This window comes from Neoarius graeffei, chromosome 12, assembly GCF_027579695.1.
Source record: "Neoarius graeffei isolate fNeoGra1 chromosome 12, fNeoGra1.pri, whole genome shotgun sequence".
NCBI classification, from domain to species: domain Eukaryota; kingdom Metazoa; phylum Chordata; class Actinopteri; order Siluriformes; family Ariidae; genus Neoarius; species Neoarius graeffei.
Window position 1 is genome coordinate 13281275 of NC_083580.1, and position 18488 is coordinate 13299762.

At 40.8% G+C, this 18488-nt stretch overlaps 1 protein-coding gene across 1 annotated transcript in view; it reads left to right on the forward strand.

The window, feature by feature from the left end:
• The first annotated feature begins 5906 nt into the window (after positions 1–5906).
• Positions 5907–18488, forward strand: part of man1b1a (mannosidase, alpha, class 1B, member 1a) — an 80013-nt gene continuing 67431 nt past the window's right edge. The window contains exon 1 of the mRNA XM_060935542.1: positions 5907–6104. The gene's annotated coding sequence lies outside the window, so the exon portion shown is untranslated. The remainder of the gene's footprint in view (positions 6105–18488) is intronic.

Sequence of the window (18488 nt, forward strand, 5' to 3'; positions counted from 1 at the left end):
GTTCCAGAGAAACAAATGCTGTCCATCTTGAAGACTCACTCACGTTGTAAAACTTAAAGTTATCTGTGGACAAATGTCGGTTTGTGAATGGAGGGCGGGGTCAGGGAAAGTGAGTGGCAAAGTCAGTCCACCTGTTGACTACTGTAGTGTTTTCCTGACGGGGGTGGAATACTAAAGCACAGCAGGTGGGAGATGATGTTCACACACAACTTCTATTTTATTAATTTTGTTTTTCAGCTTTACTTGGTGTGTTTGCACACCCACACACGTGTCCTCGTTGGGAGAGACCCCTCTCATCGCTCTCTCCCTCCTTTCTACCTTCCGTCTTCACTCTTCACTGTAAAATACAGTGGTGCTTGAAAGTTTGTGAACCCTTTAGAATTTTCTATATTTCTGCATAAATATGACCTAAAACATCATCAGATTTTCACACAAGTCCTAAAAGTAGATAAAGAGAACCCAGTTGAACAGATGAGACAAAAATATTATACTTTGTCATTTATTTATTGAGGAAAATTATCCAATGTTACATATCTGTGAGTGGCAAAAGTATGTGAACCTCTAGGATTAGCAGTTCATTTGAAGGTGAAATTAGAGTCAGGTGTTTTCAATCAATGGGATGACAATCAGGTGTGAGTGGGCACCCTGTTTTATTTAAAGAACAGGGATCTATCAAAGTCTGATCTTCACAACACATGTTTGTGGAAGTGTATCATGGCGCGAACAAAGGAGATTTCTGAGGACCTCAGAAAAAGTGTTGTTGATGCTCATCAGGCTGGAAAAGGTTACAAAACCATCTCTAAAGAGTTTGGACTCCACCAATCCACAGTCAGACAGATTGTGTACAAATGGAGGAAATTCAAGACCATTGTTACCCTCCCCAGGAGTAGTCAACCAACAAAGATCACTCCAAGAGCAAGGCGTGTAATAGTCGGCGAGGTCACAAAGGACCCCAGGGTAACTTCTAAGCAACTGAAGGCCTCTCTCACATTGGCTAATGTTAATGTTCGTGAGTCCACCATCAGGAGAACACTGAACAACAATGGTGTGCATGGCAGGGTTGCAAGGAGAAAGCCACTGCTCTCCAAAAAGAACATTGCTGCTCATCTGCAGTTTACTAAAAGATCACATGGACAAGCCAGAAGGCTATTGGAAAAATGTCTTGTGGACGGATGAGACCAAAAGAGAACTTTTTGGTTTAAATGAGAAGTGTTATGTTTGGAGAAAGGAAAACACTGCATTCCAGCATAAGAACCTTATCCCATCTGTGAAACATGGTGGTGGTAGTATCATGGTTTGAGCCTGTTTTGCTGCATCTGGGCCAGGACGGCTTGCCATCATTGATGGAACAATGAATTCTGAATTACACCAGTGAATTCTAAAGGAAAATGTCAGGACATCTGTCCATGAACTGAATCTCAAGAGAAGGTGGGTCATGCAGCAAGACAACGACCCTAAGCACACAAGTCATTCTACCAAAGAATGGTTAAAGAAGAATAAAGTTAATGTTTTGGAATGGCCAAGTCAAAGTCCTTACCTTAATCCAATGAAAATGTTGTGGAAGGACCTGAAGTGAGCAGTCCATGTGAGGAAAACCACCAACATCCCAGAGTTGAAGCTGTTCTGTACGGAGGAATGGGCTAAAATTCCTCCAAGCTGGTGTGCAGGACTGATCAACAGTTACCGGAAACATTTAGTTGCAGTTATTGCTGCACAAGGGGGTCACACCAGATACTGAAAGCAATGGTTCATATACTTTTGCCACTCACAGATATGTAATATTGGATCATTTTCCTCAATAAATAAATGACCAAGTATAATATTTTTGTCTCATTTGTTTAACTGCATTCTCTTTATCTACTTTTAGGACTTGTATGAAAATCTGATGATGTTTTAGGTCATATTTATGCAGAAATATAGAAAATTCTAAAGGGTTCACAAACTTTCAAGCACCACTGTACACAATGGACAACAGGTGTACTGACTTTGCCACTCACCTTCCCTGACCCCGCCCTCCGTTCACAAATCGATGGTTGGCCACACCCCCGCTGCCACATTATCGCTTTACCTCTGACCGTTATGAAGCATTGACACTGGAGACTCCTTCCAAAATGCTACATAAATGTCTCATCACACTGCTACCCCCACCACCCAGACTAAATAAACAGATATGTTTATTTCTCTTAGATTATATGGCGCATCAACTGTACAAGTCCGTTTGTTTGAGCTGTTACTATAGCAACCATAACATATTAGAACAAGCACGTTACTATAAATCTATCATTTAATGTTACAACTGGAACTAGTTGTTTGCTGTTACACAGAAATCAGATTTGACAATTCAGCTGTGCTGTGGGATAAAGAAAATTAATCAACACCTTCTGACCAAACAGACTCAAGCATTCAGCAGTGCTGTGGTATAATACTGAACATTTTATTGTACTGTGTAACAGATGCAAGACAGAAAGATTTGTTCTTGATTTGTCTTCTGTGATTTGTGCCTTCACGAAAAATCTTCATTCATTCTTTGACAGTTTCAGATGACCTACATCTCTTGGTTAGGACATACAGAAGCTTTTGTTTGAACAGGAATGATATGTAGACCTCAGGGAGCATGTGGCGTGGCATGTTTCTGAACAAAAGGTTGGGTGCTTTTAAAAATCCAGCCCATCCATATTTCTTTATATGAGGGATTTGTTTAGCGTCACTGAAGAGCTCATTATAACCTCCAGGAAACACAAAGTCACCATACATACAATTGCATACGATAATCATTTTAACTAATTTAGGTGAATTAAACAAGGATGCCTTGGTAATACATATTTTCTTTGTAATAAGTAAATATTTTCAGGAAGAACAAATGACATGTATTCCTTTGTAATTGTGTGTTGTTTTTGTATGATAATTGAAATTGACGCTGATGTTTATAAAAGCACATGTGTAAGAAGAATGTGGGCGTGTTCTTTGGACAGAACTCATCATTTTGAACTCCATAATTGAAAAATGGGTGAAAATCACGATAGTAAGCTGTACCTAAGAACTGCTGCTGTGATCATAAAGACTCATCCCAGGACGAGTGCTCAAATTCAACACACTTACTGTTTCATCTTATAGCATACAGGTGTAGAAAAGTAATAGTTACAACTAGTGCTGACAAGCGATTAAAATATTTAATCGCGATTAATGTCACGACTGTCATAGTTAACTCGCGATTAATCTCAATTTAATCGCACATTTTTGTCACATAAAAAAAACATTGTAATTCTCTTATCAGCATAAAAAAGTGAATGGGCTTGCTTTGTACCAATGTTTTTTTTTTTTTAATTGCAAAACGTAACACGTCTTGACACAGCCACTACAAAGTGAAACCTAAGCCGAGCACCGGCGCGGGGCTAGCAAGAGAACCATGAGTGAAGTGATCTACTGCTTGAGTGTCTACAACTCTAATCAGAGAGATAGATTACACAGTGACGGTAGCCTTGACATGCTTAATTATAATATAAAGTACACTATTATATTAACTTTAACTTGTTCGTTGATAAATATTGCATTGAATCTGATCTTTACTGTTTCAGCTCACTTAACACATTTTGTACTTTTACACTTTCTGCCTGTTGATGCGTTGCGCTGTCCAATCAGAGGCGGCCAAATTTGCATATTACAGGAAGGATTTCTGGGATAGCATTGAGTTTACAGTTCAGAGGGATCTGGCTTCTTTAGACGCTGTCTTCTTAAAACTGAATAAATATTTAAAAAGAGCCAAATGAGCCAGTCTTTTGAACGGCTCTTTTCAAAGAATGGATCACAAAGATGCGGATCCCATCAAAGAGCCATAAATCCCATCTCTACTATCGCCCCCTGCCCGTGCTGGTTCTTTGGGGGAGGAGGGCAGAGGACTCTGGCTGGTCGGGGCGGGGCATTACAGTCTAGCTGCTATCGGTTTTCTAAGCAAAGTCTCTGTTCCAAGTTCCTGGCAGTTTCAAAAGCTTATGAAAAACCTACATCATGTCACAGAGCGTTAATCTCGCGATAAAAAAAATTATCGCCGTTAAAATTGAGTCAAGTTAACGCGTTAATAACGCGACTTTTTTGACAGCACTAGTTACAACCCCTTGGTAAGTTATTTAACATGAAACAAAATAAAATGTAAAATAAATGTTAAATAGTATTGAATTGTTGGTACACTGTATGACCATAGACGAGCACTGGCAGTAGAACGGGTCGTACTGAAGAGCTTAGCGACTTTAAACGCAGTCATAGGATGCCACTAATTTGGACTCATTTCATGAAAGTTCTGCCCAGCTACTCGTAGAGTTTCCCTGGTCAACTGTAAATGCTATTATTGTGAAACGGAAGCCTCTAGGAGCAACGACAGCTCAGCTTGGAAGTGATACAAACTCACAGAGCGAGGCCACTGAGTGCTAAAGCATTTAGCATGAAAAAAAAAATCATCTATCCTGTGTAGCATCACTCACTACAGAGTTCCACACTGCTTCTGAAAGCAACATCAGCACAAGAGCTTTATATCAGAAGCTTTGTGAAACGTGTTTCTATGGCCAAGCTGTTGCACACAAACCTCAGATCATTATGTGCTGGCTGGAGTGCTGTAAACTGGAGTTATGGAAATGCTTTTACTGTGAAATGGAAGCATCTAGGAGCAACGACAGCTCAGCTAGGAAGTAGTAAACCATACAAACTAACAGAGCAAAGCCACTGAGTGCTAAAGCATTTAGCATGCAAAAAAACAAAAAATGTGTTATCTGGAGTGATGAATCACAGTTCACTACCAGACATTGTCATGGATGAATCTGGATTTGGTGGACACCAGGAAGAACGCTACCGACAGAAATCCATCGTGCCAACAGTAAAGCTTGGTTGAGGTCTGGGGCTGTTTTTTTTTTTCTTCAGGGTTTGGGCTATCATGTTACAGCATACAAAAACATTTCAGACAATTGTATGCTGGGAACAGTTTGGAGAAGGCCCTGTCCTGTTTCACCTTTCCTGACAGCAAGGTTCAGGAAGACATAGTTTGATGGGAAAGCCATGGCTGAATGGTTAGAGAAGCAGCTTTGGGACCAAAAGGTTGCTGGTTTGATTCCCTGGCTGAAGTGCTGTTGCGCAAGGCACCTAACCCTCAGCTGCTCTGGGTATGTTGTAGAAGAAGAAGAACTTTATTCATCACACGCATACCCAGAGCAGTGGGCAGCCATGCTAACACTCAAGGGCACCTCAGCCCAAGGCCGTCCTATATTATCCTAACCGCATGTCTTTGAACTGTAGAAGAAACCCATGCAGACAGCATACAAACTCCATACAGAAAGGCCTCTATCGGCCGCTGGACTCAAACTTTTGTATGTTGGGTTTCTTCTACAGTTCAAAGACATGCGGTTAGGATAATATAGGACGGCCTTGGGCTGAGGTGCCCTTGAGTGTTAACATGGCTGCCTACTGCTCTGGGTTTGAGTAGAAGAAACCCATGTAGACAGCATACAAACTCCATACAGAAAGGCCTCTATCGGCCGCTGGACTCGAACCCAGAACCACTTACACCACCCACGGTGGATAAAAGTGTGTGCTAAATACCACTAATGGAATGTAAGTTTGGAGTAGAGGGGCTCTAGTGACCGAACCTCACCCCTACTGAACATTTCTGGGCTTCATCCAGTGTTAGTGCTCTTTTGTTTGGGCAGAAATTCCCACAAACGCACTCCAAAGTCTTGTACAAATCCTTCTCGGAAGAGTTGAGGCTATTATAGGTGTAAAAACGGAGGACCAAGTGTCCATGGTTTGAGAATGGGATGTTCTACAGGCTCATAGGTGTGATAGTCAAGCATCCATCTAATTTTGGGCATACTGTAGGGGCGGGCTTAGTGACGTAGTGCGGTCATGTGACGCGACCCGGAAGCTGTCGCGTAAACAATGTTCTGTTCGACAAGAACAGTTGAAGGAATGTAACCTTGCTTTATTGTTGTTGTTATTATAGCAGAGGTGGTGGTACAAGTTTGTTCTCTGCCTGGTGAAGCAGAATGGAGTGGATGAGTGAAAGCTAATGCTGCTTAGTCACCGCGTGGATCACTGACACTGTGGATGGAAACAGGTTTAAGGTAATGTTTTAACTGGACAGATTCATGTTGGAGGTGGCTGTGGATGTTGTTTACATGCGTAACGTTATCCGAGTGTAATCATCTCTCTCACACACACACACAGACAGGGCGGTGTTTTAGGTTTCCTCTTCGGATCTGTAGCTACACTAAAGATTTTCTCTGATATAGCCCATCTCACACTGAAGGAAGGAGTCTCAGTCTCAGTGTTTTCCGGTTTCTCTGTAATACCAGGATCAGATGATGTGATTTTGTTGTGGCTGACAAATTTCCAGGCTCGGGCCTGAACACAAACAGTTCTGGGAGTGGGACATAATCGAGGAACAGCAATGTGGTGTCTGGGACACAAAGTCCAGCAGGTCGGAATTTTTTCTCACCTGCATGTAACACAGCTCTGATTGACTGACAGTTTCTTGACCCTCCTGCTTATATCCTAAATATAACCATGCACACATGCTTTGATGTCATCAGATAAACAATAATTTGGTTGATGATGATTTTTAGTTGATTCATATGTAACCACACGCACACACCTTGATGTAATCACATGTGGTTTATAATGATTTATATATTAATTAGAAGCCAAGTATGTTGATTTTCAGTAAAGAGTAAATGAAGTTGATTCAATGAATCAGCTTGACCTTCTTTATACTGAAAGGTTGTTTGCTGTTAAATCACAGGCCTATTCAAAAAGCGTATTATTCTAACTGTTATACTATTATATCAACTATTATACTATACTTTTTAACAGTAAAGAGTAAATGAAGTTGATTCGATTAATCAACTTGACCTTCTTTATACTGAAAGGTTGTTTTCTGTTAAATCACAGGCCTATTCAAAAAGCGTATTATTCTATTCTACTTTTATTATACTACTATATTAACTATTATTAACTATTATACTATGTTATACTATACTTTTTAACAGTAAAGAGTAAATGAAGTTGATTCGATGAATCAACTTGACCTTCTTTATACTGAAAGGTTGTTTTCTGTTAAATCACAGGCCTATTCAAAAAGCATATTATTCTATTCTACTTTTATTATACTATGTTATACTATACTTTTTAACAGTAAAGAGTAAATGAAGTTGATTCGATGAATCAGCTTGACCTTCTTTATACTGAAAGGTTGTTTTCTGTTAAATCACAGGCCTATTCAAAAAGCGTATTATTCTATTCTACTTTTATTCTACTACTATATTAACTATTATTAACTATTATACTATGTATTACTATACTTATTAACAGTAAAGAGTAAATGAAGTTGATTCGATTAATCAACTTGAGCTTGTTTATACTGAAAGGTTGTTTGCTGTTAAATCACAGGCCTAGTCAAAAAGCATATTCTAACTATTATACTTTTATTATACTATTATATTAACCATTATACTATACTTTTTAACAGTAAAGAGCAAATGAAGTTGATTCGATTAATCAACTTGAGCTTGTTTATACTGAAAGGTTGTTTTCTGTTAAATCACAGGCCTATTCAAAAAACGTATTATTCTAACTGTTATACTTTTATTATACTATTATATTAACTATTATACTATACGTTTTAACAGTAAAGAGTAAATGAAGTTGATTTGGTTACTCAACTTGAGCTTGTTTATACTGAAAGGTTGTTTTCTGTTAAATCACAGGCCTATTCAAAAAGTGCATTATTCTAACTGTTACCTATACTTTTATTATTCTATTGAATGAATGAATGAATGAACCCTTTATTGTCACTATTCACAAGTACCAGCGAAATTGACCATCAACCCGTCCTTACATATACACATACGTACAATTGACAGAGGGGAGTAGACAAGACAGGAAGACAGGGATGAAAAGAAAAAAATACAGAGTAACATGAGGAAAGGGGAGGAGAAAAAAAAGCAACCCCCACACTATGCTCCTGTGATGAGTACAGTGTGGGAACATTAAAAAAACCCTTCAGCACATAAGCACAAAATAACACAAGTACACTTTACAACATGAAAACTCGGGACTTGGGGAGGGGGGTAAGGGGGGTAGGGAGAGAGGGTGGAGGAAGAGGTAACCCAGCGCAAGCAAGCAGCCGTCCGTTCCTGCAGCCATGATGGCGCTGGTCGCGCACCCGCTTGTCACACTGGGGGTAAAAGCTGCGACCACGGGAAGTGGGGGAAGGAATGCGAGAGCGTCTCACTGCAGTGATCTTCAGGGGAAGTTGTTGTTCCAGCAACGGCCTTGGCCAAGGCCAGTGCTGTCTGAGGGAGCCGAAAGCAGATAAGATTGGGATTGTTTGGTCTTGGGGCGAGTAGATGCATTCTTTTACATGACTACTCTGTTTGTCCATTCTGGTCTCCGAATCAATCCATTTCCTTTGCAAAGCCAAAAGCTTCTCCATGATGTTATCCATGTTGCGGTTCAAGTTCTAATAGCCACAGTCTGAGTGCCGACAGCTCTGCCCACCGCTTCAATGATGTCGGGCAGTTTTATGGGGCTTTGGACAGCTGTCACCGTTTCCTGATTTCCTCGATAAACCAGGGCAATGCCTAATCCAATCAGCAAAAGGCCTGTAATCATAGTTCCGAATAAGTAGATGTCTTCAATGTCCTCCACAGAAAGAATCGCCAGGCACACAACTCGCCACTTCTCCCACGCATCCATCGTGTAGCCAGCTGCGAACATTCCGGCAGGACAGGCCGGTTCCCCCGAACCCAGGTTTCTCATCGAGAAAATTGTGTCAATTGCGTTAAGAGACCAGTTTATCAATTCCATGATTTTTTTTTAGTTTGGAGAGCAGTGCGGAGAGAGTCTCTCAAAAGTATAGACAGTAGACAGATGAAACAAGACAAGAGGAGCATAAGCAGGGAAGATAAGGGAGAGGAGAGCAGAGAAATGCGACCGCCTTCCATGAGAGCACGGAGGAAAAAAAAACTATTATATTAACTACAAACCCGATTCCAAAAAAAGTTGGGACAAAGTACAAATTGTAAATAAAAACGGAATGCAATGATGTGGAAGTTTCAAAATTCCATATTTTATTCAGAATAGAACATAGATGACATATCAAATGTTTAAACTGAGAAAATCTATCATTTAAAGAGAAAAATTAGGTGATTTTAAATTTCATGACAACAACACATCTCAAAAAAGTTGGGACAAGGCCATGTTTACCACTGTGAGACATCCCCTTTTCTCTTTACAACAGTCTGTAAACGTCTGGGGACTGAGGAGACAAGTTGCTCAAGTTTAGGGATAGGAATGTTAACCCATTCTTGTCTAATGTAGGATTCTAGTTGCTCCACTGTCTTAGGTCTTTTTTGTCGTATCTTCCGTTTTATGATGCGCCAAATGTTTTCTATGGGTGAAAGATCTGGACTGCAGGCTGGCCAGTTCAGTACCCGGACCCTTCTTCTACGCAGCCATGATGCTGTAATTGATGCAGTATGTGGTTTGGCATTGTCATATTGGAAAATGCAAGGTCTTCCCTGAAAGAGACGTCGTCTGGATGGGAGCATACAGTATGTTGCTCTAGAACCTGGATATACCTTTCAGCATTGATGATGTCTTTCCAGATGTGTAAGCTGCCCATGCCACACGCACTAATGCAACCCCATACCATCAGAGATGCAGGCTTCTGAACTGAGCGCTGATAACAACTTTGGTCGTCCTTCTCCTCTTTAGTCCGAATGACATGGCGTCCCTGATTTCCATAAAGAACTTCAGATTTTGATTCGTCTGAACACAGAACAGTTTTCCACTTTGCCACAGTCCATTTTAAATGAGCCTTGGCCCAGAGAAGACGTCTGCGCTTCTGGATCATGTTTAGATACGGCTTCTTCTTTGAACTATAGAGTTTTAGCTGGCAACGGCGGATGGCACGGTGAATTGTGTTGACAGATAATGTTCTCTGGAAATATTCCTGAGCCCATTTTGTGATTTCCAATACAGAAGCACGCCTGTATGTGATGCAGTGCCGTCTAAGGGCCCGAAGATCACGGGCACCCAGTATGGTTTTCTGGCCTTGACCCTTACGCACAGAGATTCTTCCAGGTTCTCTGAATCTTTTGATGATATTATGGACTGTAGATGAAGATATGTTCAAACTCTTTGCAATTTTACACTGTCAAACTCCTTTCTGATATTGCTCCACTATTTGTCGGCGCAGAATTAGGGGGATTGGTGATCCTCTTCCCATCTTTACTTCTGAGAGTCGCTGCCACTCCAAGATGCTCTTTTTATACCCAGTCATGTTAATGACCTATTGCCAATTGACCTAATGAGTTGCAATTTGGTCCTCCAGCTGTTCCTTTTTTGTACCTTTAACTTTTCCAGCCTCTTATTGCCCCTGTCTCAACTTTTTTGAGATGTGTTGCTGTCATGAAATTTCAAATGAGCCAATATTTGGCATGAAATTTCAAAATGTCTCACTTTCGACATTTGATATGTTGTCTATGTTCTATTGTGAATACAATATCAGTTTTTGAGATTTGTAAATTATTGCATTCCGTTTTTATTTACAATTTGTACTTTGTCCCAACTTTTTTGGAATCTGGGTTGTGTTATACTATACTTTTTAACAGTAAAGAGTAAATGAAGTTGATTCGATTACCTAATCAGCTTGAGCTTGTTTATACTGAAAGGTTGTTTGCTGTTAAATCACAGGCCTATTCAAAAAGTGTATTATTCTAACTCCAGCACCTGCAGTGTTATGTGTTGTAATGAGTTAGCCAAGACCATGTTGAATTAAGCAGTTGTTCATTCTAGAGTGTTTTGCATGCTAACATAATTATTCTGAATTGGGTATTGTTACAGGCTGCAATGTGCATTTTCTTTTTTTTTAATCCTATGGTGTGGTAGACTGGCCAAGGCCACGAGTGTTGTGCTCGTTTGCACTTGTAGCCTGTATCAACCTGATTTGACTCCAGTCATTTTGAATCATCATGTATTGTCCGCTCTGAATGCTGTGCTGTTCATGACATACCACTTCATATCATACGTTTTGATTCTTTCCGAATTAACCATTCATTCTGGAAAATTTGGCTCAGTCGATACAAAATATGAGAAGCGTGAGATGTACTGCCCAATAGAAAATGTTGACGTGGTATGACGTGACATGTTAACCAATGAAATTATTTGTATACACTGTGTTTTTTGGAGACCATATAAGATGGCAACTTTGGGATTTTGAGTGGGTTCACTCAGCAGACCAAACTCTGATTTTATTTGATTTAATAAACGTCTTAACCTTTCTGCAACCTCTTGGACTTTTAAATCATTTTTGCTTGGACAGTTTAAGTTTTGAGAGTTTCCACGATACTCCCCGATGACATCCAAGGATGTGAATGATGATTATTCAGGGTCTAATCTGATATGGTGACCATCATGAAAGACAAAAGCATCATGTCATCAGATCCTAGCATAACATGACAAGCTGTGATTTTTTTTTTTTTAAATCATATGTTCAAGAGAAAGAAGAAGAGATGAGTGAAGGATTGTTTCTAACTGCTTTAATATAAGTGATGTTCCACAACATTAAATGTCATTATATATTGAAATAATATTAGCTGGCTTTTTTTTTTTTCTCGTGGTACATCAGATATATTCCATTCAGCTAGCTGTAAAGGAATATATCTGATATACCATGAAAAAAGCCAGCCAATATTATGATGCATCCATGTTCCTTTTGGGCGTTCAGCGCGTCTTTCTCTTTCAAAATTCTTTCTCAATCTTCTGTATTTAACAAAGCAAGCCTGGCAGCCATTTTTGTTTACAAATTGTCGCTCGCTAGCGCAGAAGTTTTACATCTCCGACGTGTGACGTCATGTTGTCTTGACAACCATGCAATATCGTAACCCGTATTCAACGCTCATTCTCCATTGGGTAAATAATACTAATGAAATATCTTTATTCAGGATAGCCTAATTACATGCGCAGTTCACGATCTCATAAATTGCCACCATGAACACCTTTTCAATGGGGTCCTCATACAGTCATACACACACTAACCTAACCTGCATGTCTTTGGACTGTGGGGGAAACCAGAGCACCCGGAGGAAACCCACACAGACACGGGGAGAACATGGGTCAATCCATGTGAAATCACCAGAGGCCTCGCCACTGACCATCTCAGATTTGCTTCATACTTTCTGGAAATATTGTCAGTGTGCCCAATAAATAGTGTACAAAACTTTAGGCTTGTACCTTCATTAGTTTCTGAGATATAGGGGCTTTAAAAAAGGGGCGTGGCCCCAATTTCACTGTTGAAACGCGTGCTACAGAAAACGGACCTAACTTCCATAAGTCATTACTTTTAAACTATTCATGAAAGATGCATGAAATTTTCAAGGATTGTTCTTCAATGCCAGACGCCTTTAAATACTATAATAGAAAGTTTACAGTTCAATATTTGCCAAGTTATGGCTTGCTGAAAATCATAAGAAAATGTGCTTTGGAACAACTTTGACGCCCCATATCTCCACATTAAAGCACACCAGATCTTTCAAATTTTCTTATTTATTACTTATGTTATAGTACTCATTAGGCAACTAGGTATGTGTTCAAAAGAAATCAAACCTTATGATTTATTAGGCTTTAAAAATTAAACATTTTGCACCTATAATTCAAATGCATATTACAAATGTATGACAAGGTCTACCATAAAAACAATTATACCACTGGAAAGAGCTTGTTTTGATTAGCAAATGCACAAAATATGAAGTTGGTACCCTAAACCAAACTATAAATATTAAGGTATCAAGTACGGCATGTTTTACGATAGATGGAAATGCGGTTTTAAGGCATATAATCTACTAGCAGACAAACTAGCAAAACATCATTTCATTGCCAAACACCAGAGTGGATATTTGAAGAATTTGACGGAAAATCTGCCAGCGGATGAATGTACAGGTAGTCGTCGACTTACGACTCCGTTTGGTTACGACTGACCGGTCGTAAACCGATCTGGTCATAAGTCGGCCTATGTTAAATGAATGTAAGTATATTGTGATGTGTAATGATATTGTAATCATCTTAAAGTCTTATTTCATCAACATTTTCTTATTTCATTACCTTGGCTCATTATTTGGTTTAAGTCAAACACTGCATACTACACTGCGTACAGTACAATTCGTTTAATATGTGCAAAACAAAAAATACGAAATACAGGTGTGAAAAGTAGAAAACATTTTAGTTTGAAACATACCAAAATACAAATGTAAAACATAGCAAAATACAAAATTTAGTGACCGCTGGCATCACTGGTGCTTGGCTGTGGGTCGTCTACGTCATCATCAGCTGTTGCAGCGCTCGGGCTGGCGGGAGCATTTGCTCGTTTCATAAACCAGGAGCTGGGGTGGAAACTGTATGACGGAGTGCGCGAGGGCGTGCGAGAGAGACTGCGCATGTGCCTGGAGCTGGGGGGGAAACTGTATGACGGAGTGCACGAGGGCGCGCGAGAGAGACTGCGCATGTGGCTGGAGCTGGGGCGGAAAGTGTTGTACGCGGCGAGAGGCGCTGCCGGGAGCTGGGGCGGAAACTGTTGTACGCGGCGAGAGGCGCTGCCGGGAGCTGGGGCAGAAACTGTCGTACGCTCAGCTGGGAAACACTTGCCAGTCATAACCAGACGGTCGTAAAGTCGATCGGTCGTAAGTCGACGACTACCTGTATTATGCTTTTGGATTTTGCTGAAAACTATTCATTCTGTGTACAGGATTCTGCCCAGGGATACCACTGGGACAACAGCCAATGCACTCTTCATCCATTTGCAGTGTACATTAGAGCAAAGAATGAAGAGGGTACAAAAGTAACGAAATGCATCTCTATCTGCATAATAAGTGACTGCCTTAAGCATGATACAGTGGCCGTGCATGTATTCTTAAAAAAGGTTTTACCACATGTATGCCATTTACATCCCCAGCTGAAAAAAGTAATTTACTTCAGTGACGGATCAGCAGCCCAATACAAAAACTATAAAAATTTCACAAATTTAATAAAGCATGCAGACGATTTTGGACTTTTGGCAGAATGGCATTTCTTTGTCACTTCTCATGGTAAATCACCCTGTGATGGTATTGGAGGCACTGTAAAGCGGTCAGCAGCTCGAGCTAGCTTACAGGCAGTCACGAGTGATCACATACTAACCCCATCTGATCTGTTTTTGTGGGCAGAAAAACATATCAAGAACATCCATTTCATCTGGGTCGGTACAGGGGAAGTTATGGAGAGTGGAAAAGCATTGGAGACAAGATTTTCAAGGTCTGCTACTATTCCTGGAACGGGAGACAACCACTCATTCATTCCAGTCATGTCCAACCAGCGGCAGGTCAGCAGGGTGTCAGGTGGTCCTAGCTTCATTGTGGATATGAGTGGGAATCGGCCACAAGTAACGCATAAAATCCCTGTTAAATCAGCAGTCTCTCTGGCAGATGCAAGTCCTGGTAAATAGGTTATATGTTTGTATGACAGACAGTGGTGGATAGGCAACATTTGTGCATTATCAGAGGAGGAACAAGATGTACAAGTAACATTTATGCATCCTTATGGTCCCTCTCGGACTTACAGCTGGCCCAGGAGAGAGGATAACTGTTGGGTCCCTCTGGTGCACGTCATGAAAATCATTGATGCCCCATTTACATCAACTGGCAGGCAGTATAAATTTCCATCTGATGTGGAAAAGCAAATCAATACACTGTTTAAGCTCTTCAAATAAAGTATTTTTAAGGTTGTTATTTTTTCCTACACTGTAGGTTTGTAATTGTATTGTAATATGCCTTAAAACAGCATTTCCGTCTATCGTAAAACATGCCGTACTTGATACCTTAATATTTATAGTTTGGTTTAGGGTACCAACTTCATATTTTGTGCATTTGCTAATCAAAACAAGCTCTTTCCAGTGGTATAATTGTTTTTATGGTAGACCTTGTCATACACTTGTAATATGCATTTGAATTATTGGCTCAAAATGTTTTTTATTTTTTTATTTTTAAAGCCTAATAAATCATAAAGTTTGATTTCTTTTGAACACATACCTAGTTGCCTAAAGAGTACTATAACATGAGTGATAAATAAGAAAATTTGAAAGATCTTGTATGCTTTAATTTGGAGATATGGGGCGTCAAAGTTGCTCCAAAGTACATTTTCAGCAAGCCATAACTTGGCAAATATTGAACTGTGAACTTTCTATTTTAGTGTTTAAAGGCATCTGGCATTGAAGAACAATCCTTGAAAATTTCATGTATCTTGCATGAATAGTTTAAAAGTAATGACTTATGGAAGTTGGGTCCGTTTTCTGTAGCACGCATTTCAACAGTGAAATTGGGGCCACGCCCCTTTTTTAAAGCCCCTATAGAGATCTTGCAGTCACGTGACCGGAGAGTACACAGCCGCCTTTTTTTTTTTAAAGATATTTTTTGGGCTTTTTTCAGCTTTTTTTATTATTGGATAGGACAGTCTAGAGACAGGAAACGAGCGGGAGAGAGAGACGGATAGGGATCGGGGAACGACCTCGGGCCGGAACCGAACCCGGGTCCCCGGATCCACGGTATGGCGCCCCATCCACCTAAGCCACGACGCCCCCCACAGCCGCCATTTTGTCGGTAAAAAACACCGCTGAATACTGCTGCACTCGTGTACAAAATGGATCAATTTCAACCGACGGACTACACGGCTCATTTTTCCAATGAACAGATAACTAGATATATGTCTAAAATAAACGACCTACGGATTAGTGACCCTTATGGCTTACCGGACGTAGTTTTCACGACCGTGTCAATGGATATGGAACTGCCAGCGGAATACCCAGATGTGTATAATTACCTCATAAACTTTCCCTCGCTGTTCAGTGGTGAAGCACTACGTGCTTATAAATCTCTGGACCGTTATCTTTACAGAAATTCAGGATTTGTCAGCCGCCCTCAGATGTGGCATCTTGTAAACAAGAAAATAACAATCCTCATTGGACGGGTAAGTCACTTAAGTATTGAATACTAGTACTGATACTAGATATATCAGTAGTATCTAGTATAGCACTGACCAGCCGATTATAGAATAAGGTAATTCCAGTTGTAATTCCAAATCGTCCGTCTTGTTGACCATGGATCTGGCGTTAGAGAGATAGCCTAGAGGCTTGGCAGTGGAGGTTTGAGTGGCTGTTTTCTGAGCTTAGTCAACAGGCCGGCTCTGCAGCCTCGCTTTTGCTTCCTCTCCCGACGCCGCCTCCTTCGCCTGCCAGACCCGATAACAAGCCACGGAGACCCCGCTGGTCTCGCTATCTCGTCCGGAATGTTGTGCATGCGATGGAAATCGCTACAAACCGTCATTTTCTGCTGGAAACCAATGTCCAGTAAGTCCATACAGTTGTAGTGGATATTGAAGTCCAGTACAGACGAACAACACGCAAAAATACACACAAAAAACGTGCACAGGTAGGGAGAGCTTGTAGCCGCAGCCGTTGTAGTAGAATTGTATATAGTAGGATTTTCCAGAAGAAAAGGTAGAAGCAGAAGTAGAACCAGAATGAAGTACAAGGCGGAAATATGGCGTTTGACCGACAAGATGGCGTCTGTTACAATCTGGATCAGCTGTGACGTCACATGCAAGATCTCTATATCTCAGAAACTAATGAAGGTACAAGCCAAAAGTTTTGTACACTATTTATTGGACACACTGACAATATTTCCAGAAAGTGTGAAGCAAATCTGAGATGGTCAGTGGCGAACATTTTTCTAAATCTGGTGATTTGGGGTGGAATTACCCACATGCAAACTCCACACAGAAAGGTCCCCGTCAGCCGCTGGGCTCAAACCCAGAACCTTCTTGCTGTGAGGTGACAGTGCTAACCACTACATCACCGTGCCACCATATTAGAAATATGTAGAGGATTTAAAGCAGCGTGATAAAGGATAAGCGATATGCTAACAGTATTGCATGCTGTCAAACCAAATGAATGGAACTCATTAGAAACGAATAGAACACGTTTTTGTTCCATTGAAAAAGTGTCCTGTATGTACAGTATAATAATACAGCATATACGTGTACACATGCTGTAACATATCTAGTACTGTGCAAAAGTCTTAGGCACGTATAAAGAAATGCTATAGACCAAAAATGGCTTAAAAATAATGAAATAAAAGGTTTCAACATTAAAAAACATACTGTAAGCAGTAAGCCATTAATGAAACAAAGTCAATATTTGGTGTGAGACGACCCTTTGCTTTAAATAAAACATAGTAGTCTGAGGTACAATGAGTGCAGTTTTATAATGAAATGAGCTGTAGGTTTTACTGAGCATCTTACAGAACCAGCCGCAGTTCTTCTGGACACTTTGACTGTCACACTCGCTTCTTAATTGCTTGCTTCTAAGCATCAAAATTTCCGGTTGAGAGTACGCTGTGCACATTTTGGCTGCCACTTCTCACCGGAGCTTTTTATTTTTTTCCCGTCCCCTTTGGTTTTCTTTTTGTGATTCGTATGATTTGATGTTTGTTCTTTGTTTGAATGTTTTGTCTGCCGGTTGTGGTGGTTTTGGGCGTCGGTTCTCTTCAGGCCTTGGGCCGCCATGGGTGATGCCTTTTGCTTCTCTCCATGGACTGCAGTGAGCTTGTTGCTCTTTTTAACATCAGGGTTATCCAGAGCTCTGTGCGGCGGTGCTTCTGTGCTTGGTGCGGTGTTCCGAGCGATGTTGACTGGCGGCATCGCGGTGGCTGTGCAGGCAGTTTGGGACATAACTTTGTGCACCTTTTGGTGGGATTGTGAGCGCATATGCCACTGGAATTACATCCTGACCCTCTTTTGGTGGACTTTTTTGTGATTGTAAAGCAACTTGGGTGTGAGAAAGACGCTATATAAGTTGAACTTTTGTTATTATTATTATTATTATTATTATTATTATTAATTTTGTGGCAAAACCCAGTAGCTTTCATTATGTTTTCTTTTTTAATCTGAAAAGTGGTCTCTTATGTAATATGCTGCTCAGATACAAACTTTTTTTTTTTTCTGTAATAGCCCGGTCACACCGCCCGAACTTTGCTGGAGCGTTCCTGGAGCGGTGAAAAAAATTCATCACCGCTCGTAACCGTTCACCACCGTTTAACAAAAGTTGGCCCCCGTTAAAGCAACGCCGTATACGCTCGGCCACCGCTGATGTTTCTCGAGGGGCCCTCCTACCGCTCCGAAAGTTTTGAGCTCCACAAAATATTGCGAGCGGTGAGGAGGGGGCAATTTTCCGCCCCGGCTAAAGTTCACCCCCGCTCCACCAACGCCCAGTCAAAGTTTGGCATCGCTAGACGCAAGTTCGTGGACGCTTGGGTCCACTAGGCCAACGCAGAAATCTTGAACGCTGGACCACCGCTGCTTCGCCAGCGTTGCCCGGGTGGCGATTAAACGTTGCACAAACTTCGGTGGAGCAGTTGTAAGCG